This window comes from Tiliqua scincoides, chromosome 1 (assembly GCF_035046505.1).
Source record: "Tiliqua scincoides isolate rTilSci1 chromosome 1, rTilSci1.hap2, whole genome shotgun sequence".
Lineage (NCBI taxonomy): Eukaryota > Metazoa > Chordata > Lepidosauria > Squamata > Scincidae > Tiliqua > Tiliqua scincoides.
The window spans coordinates 206,874,907-206,880,880 of NC_089821.1; the positions used below are offsets into that span (position 1 = coordinate 206,874,907).

Sequence of the window (5,974 nt, forward strand, 5' to 3'; positions counted from 1 at the left end):
GATTTCAGGGAGGGCACCAGGATGCAGGTCTCCTGTGGTACTGCATGCTCCCTGAGGTATCTGGTGGGCCACTGTGAGATTCAAGAGGCTGGACTAGATGGGCTTTTGGCCTGATCTAGCCAGTTTTTTCATATGTTCTTATGTTTGCTTATGGGAATGGAATGCAAGATTTGATGAATCTTTGGTCTGATCAGCAAGGCTTTTCTGATATCTTAAGTTGGGTAATCAGAATTATAAACTAACTTTGGCTTGGAAAATACAAAGACTTCAGGAGTTTGACAGCCCAGTCCTGAGCTGCCCAGGGTGCAGGGCTGCAGCAGTGCTGAAAATGGCTGCTGCCGCATCCTGCCCACTCTGGGCAGCCACAAGAAGCTCCTCGGGAGAAGGGGACTTTCGTTGCCTTCCCCTGAGTAAAGTAAGCAGCCTCGCAATGGGGCTAATTGATTCACTGCCAACCCAAAGGTCAGTGGTGAATCAAGAGCCTCTGTGTAGGGTGGCGAGCCCAACATGGAGGCTCAGGATCCAGTGGAGCCTCCTTCCCTCCATCTCCCCAGCCCCTCCCCCCAGAACGCCTCCTCCCCATTCCCCCCTCCCCCCTCCCCAGAACGCCTCCTCCCCCTGCGCTTCCACTTACCTCTCCGCTGTTTGGTGGTCCTCCAAGAGGAAAGAGTCCCCAGATCTATGTGAGACCACTGAAAAAGGCTAACTACTATGGCTGGTTTTGTATATTGCATATTAAACCTTCACACTGTCTCTGCATTGTTGTAAGTGTGGAGTATCATACTAGTTAAATAAGTAAATGCAAATGTGATTACGATATGACTTTGGGATTCCTTTAATGCGGTGACCGTATCTGTGCCAAGATAGAGGAATGTAGCAGTATAAAATTGGAGAAAAACCTTCATTTTTTTTTAGCGTTCACAAGTCATTATCAGAATACTTTGCACTTAATTTAGGACTATTTCACCTGTGAAATGTGAGCATCAAGGCTCTTTAATGAGCAGGAGACAGGCATTTTTTTGAATAGTCTGGGTGTGAATGAATTCTGCAGGAAAGAATGTTGAGCATTATTCATGAGTGAAATATTCTGGTTTTAAAAAGAATATCCATTTTACAACATGTGTCAGTGTTATAGAAAAGATATAAAAGTTAGCTCCAGTGTTAAATGTTCAAAAGTTTTAAATCACATCCCCTCTGACTCACAGTCATTTTAAAAAACAACCACAGCAACTATTTCCTGGTTTTGCATACATGAAGCATGATTTTGTCATGACAGAGGAATAAAGTGGCATACATTAGAAAGAAAATTCAAATGAGGAGGTTGGAGAATTCCAATCCACCCTGCTAAGTAGCTGTTCTTTTTGCTTCCTAGTGGCCCAATTCTATGCCACTATGCAATTCTATGCATTGGTGTACCGATAATGCAGAGAGGGCCCCACTGGCATAGCTGCCTCCCTGTCAGTCTGTGCAGCGATCCTGCCAATGCAGCAGCCAAAAAGCTGTGCGCTGTCAGCAGCACAGCACATAACAGCTGCCAGGGGGTTCTGCTGGTGGGGACTGGAGCAGCAGCAGTGCCTGCTGCATCCCAAACTTCCAGGCCAGACACACCCCCAGCAGGCTCTTTAGTGCTTTGTCAGCAAAAGATCTGAAGAGTCCCATCAGGGGCCACACAGCAGGTGGGACGGTAAGCATTTCACTTCTTACCTCTCCCAGCCAGCTTGGTTCCTGGGTGGTGTGCTGGATGTAGTGGACACTGTGCTGCCAGCCTTTCATTCAGCATACCTTCGCTGGATAGAACTGGGCTCTAAGTTCTCCCAAATTTGCTGAGAAGGATCTTGTTTCCTCAGAGGCATTCAGGAGGGCAGAGTTGTTTATGAAAAGAAGCTCAGAAGAAGGGAGGGCACCAGGATGAGGTCTCTTGTTATCTGGTGTGCTCCCTGGGGCATTTGGTGGGCTGCTGTGAGATACAGGAAGCTGGACTAGATGGGCCTATGGCCTGATCCAGCGGGGCTGTTCTTATGTTCTTAAGACTCATGACATGTACAGAGCTCACTAAATGGCACTATTGATTGTGACCAAAAGCTGTTAACAAACATTACTTAAAAAGTGGGTCCTAGTGCTAAAAAGTTTGGGGACCACTAGGCTAGGATAAAAGTGAAGAATCTCATCTTTTTTATTATTGCTGATTCTCCAAACTTTCACTAATTTATGGGTAATATGCAATTTGAAGTTCAGCACTGACATTAGTTGATTCTCTAGAACTGGAACTGAGAACAGAATCTGTCTTGTTTAGCAGAATAATAAATGACAGCCTTCTGCCTTCCCATTTCCCACCTGCTTTCAAGCAAAATTTCCTATAATTTCTTCCATAGATCTCCACATATTATTTGAGTCTTTCATAAAATGATATACCTGTCAATGAAATCAGAGTGGCAATTTAAGAGAACCATCCAGGGAAATTGCACCTATGTTGTATTGAAATAAATAAAACTGAAGAGCTGAGTAAAGCCTAACTGAAGTTGGTGAGACTCAGATATAGTTGGACGCCAAAACGCCTCTAAGCTTATAAATCTGCACGGTTGCTGCAGTGTATCTATAGAAATGCAGGCATGTGGACCAAAAAGAAGTACAGAATCCTAAAATAAGGTACAACATAGGTTCTTTTACGTCAATCACAGACTGATCATCTGTTGGCTTAAAAACAAACATAAGAAGTTGTATATGATAATAATTCAGGCTGTTGTCCAGTTTTGTTTACACTGTTTGGTAGCTGCTTGTAGAGTCTCAGGCAATAACACAGGCCAACACACATTTTGCTTCCTTTACACCAATTATTGGGTATATTTGGGGTGCTGATTCCAAAAATGGCATCCGTTTTGCCCTATCACATCTAGTTTTGGAGACACAGCATAGCCTCTTTAGTGAATGCTTCAAGCAGCTTCCTCATGACGAAGCCTACACCATAGCTTCCTCATGAGGAACCTGCTTGAACCATTCACTAATGAGGCTATACTATATCTCCAAAACTAGACGTGATAGGGCAAAATGGATGCCATCTTTTGAATTGGCACTCCAAATTTATATCAAACCACCATAAAGTTTGGGAAAAACTTTTCTGACCCTCAATTTTGTAGGCCTGTGTAATCACCTGTTCCCATCACCTGTTCCCAGATTCTTTGGGTTGGTCATGCCAGGGAGTGAATCTAGGACCTTCTCCATAGAAAGCACATGTTGCGCCACTAAGCTATGGATGCTTCCCAAAGTTTCATTTACTTGCACTGTATGAATGGGATTTTTACAATGCAAATCAAATGCAACATTGCTATAATTGTGATTTTCTTTAAAAAATCAATTGTACATCCTTAATCTAGTATTGAGCATGGTACTTCAAACAATGCAGAAACTACTGAGAAGTTTTCAGGAGAGGAACAATAAATTATTGGAAGAAAAAAAAAAGATTTCAATCTCTCATAAAAACAAAAAGAATCACAGCATGAGATACATTCTACAACAGACACCAAAACAGGAAAATGGATAGTTTTGTTTCCCATGTTGAAAATAACCAGCTTGCCCAGAGATGTAACTCTGCTAGTTACTTCGGTGCCCACTTCTATGGGCATACACATCACTTCTATCATCTTCATGGTCTTTTTCTAGACTGCCTTTGCACTGCAGGAGAGATTTCTTGAGGTCATAGAAGTTGGTAGCCTGTCTTCAAGAAACAGAATGAACACAATCCAACTGAAGTCCCCATCCATAGATTCTAACAGAGGAGGGTTAAACAGGTGCCAAGTAACTTGCAACATCTTTGTTGCATTACATGAAGATGATTGTGTCTAGTTGTCTATTTAAAATATGGATTTTTTTACATATGCCCTCTAATACTTCATGAGCTTTAAGTCACAGGACAAGCTGAGTGTAGCATTTTGAATCCAAGCTTATTCACACAGACATTTATTGCAGAATTAGAAGAAACCATGAGGAGCAGCCTCCCCACCTACTTTCTCAAAGTGCAGTTAAAATTGCTCTCAAATGTTGGTTATAAACTTGTAATCTGAACTCCAGCCACTTGGCAGGGCTGCAGAAGAATTTACGATGTGCTAAATATTTCCTTTGTTCTTCCCAGTGGTAGCCTGCTGTAGCAATTAGAAGAGCAACTGGCTGCATATGTAAACTGGAGCTGTTTTCTACAACCTTGGTGATAACTGCTGAAAGCCTCGAGAAGAATGAATTGGTATTTTAATATTACAATTTTTTCATTTAAATCTTCATTATCCTACACTTCATTTTATTGTTGGCCTTGCTTATAAAGGAGATACACCTGCAGTGGTAGTCCCTGGCAGCAGACTGGATAACCTTGAAATATAAGAACATGAATACTGGCTTGCTGGATCAGACCAGGCTCCATCAAGTCCAGCATGCAGTTTCCAAGAGTGGCCAAATATGTGCTTCTGGAAATTCAGAAGCAGGACACTGAATGCCTATTACTGACTGCAATGTTCCCCAAACTTCTGATAGCTGAGACATATGTCAAGAGACAACACCAGAAATTAGAAAGAAATCAATCTTCTCGTTGTTGACAGCTGCTAAATTGCAAGCCAGCTGCCAAGAAGGAAAGCAAACACCTGCACCAGCTACAATTTAGTTTGATAAACAGGATAAACATCTCCATCATGGAGAAGATCTTAACCCAAATCAAAAGGGCTCTGTTTATTGGGGATGCCTTCTTAGGGAAATTCTTTCCACATACAGTATGTGAACTCTGCAAAGACAACTTATAGGAGACCTTGGCAACTTCTTAGTGCAATTTTTTTTCAAAATGAAAGAGTGAGGGAGGGTTGCTCTGGGATTGCATTTGTAGACCAATCTTGGTCTATCTGACACTGTAGTGTATTTATTATTCATTTAAGTAAAGCTGCTTACATTTAAACAAATGCAACAATTGACGATGCAACTCAATAAAGGATCAGGTCTATAACTTGTACATGCCTGATCTCGTCTGATCTCAGAAGCTAAGCAGGGTCAGGCCTGGTTAGTACTTGGATGGGAGACCGCCTGGGAATACCGGGTGCTGTAGGCTTAGACCATAGTCTTTCGAGACTGAAGGTTGCCAACCAATAAAGATTTAGTTCTTGCTTGTTTTGAAGATTTGAAAAACCTTCCAATGAAAAATATTTTTAAATTAAATTTTTTAAAAATAAATTTAAAAAATAATTTAAAAATAATTAAAAATAAAAATTTAAAAATTTTTAAAAAAATAAATTTAAAAATTGTTCCAAAAACATTTGGAAAACAAATTGGAGATATACTTCACCCTTAAACCCAGAGAGGTTTCCTTTGAGGTTATGCAATCGTCAAGCTAAATAAGCATATGGACACTTGCTACAGAAGTGTGCTAGAACTTAGTATCTGTTTTTCAAAACTAAAACTCTCACACAACCAGAAAACAAACAAACAAAAAACCATCTGCATGAGATGAGAACATGTCAAGGATCTCAGGTAAACGTTCTGCCTCCCTTGTTCCTGCAGGTGTAGCTGTATCTTCCAACAGCCTTGCAGTATCACCTTGAGCGGGTTCATGTGTCAAGTGGCCAGTATGGCTGCACGTGGCTGCTGATGCTCTTGAAGGCCGGGCCCATCATGCTCAGGCTCTGGGCTGGGTCACATGGGCAAGCAAAGCCAGAAAGATTTCCTGGTAGTTCTGGCAGTGGCCCAGGAGGCACTGAACTGGCTGCCCCACTGCAGGAGCAGGACTGTCTTTTGGGCAACATGGCTTGGGTCCCAGTCTGGGGCATCAGATCATAAGAACATAAGAACAGCCCCACTGGATCAGGCCATAGGCCCATCTAGTCCAGCTTCCTGTATCTCACAGCGGCCCACCAAATGCCCCAGGGAGCACACTAGATAACAAGAGACCTCATCCTGGTGCCCTCCCTTGCATCTGGCCTTCTGACATAACCCATTTCTAAATTCC

The 5,974-nt window shown here is 42.2% G+C and overlaps 1 pseudogene; it reads left to right on the plus strand.

Annotated features, from left to right (window-relative positions):
- The first annotated feature begins 4,964 nt into the window (after window positions 1-4,964).
- On the plus strand, window positions 4,965-5,080 carry LOC136637851 (5S ribosomal RNA; annotated as a pseudogene).
- The last annotated feature ends 894 nt before the right edge of the window (window positions 5,081-5,974 follow it).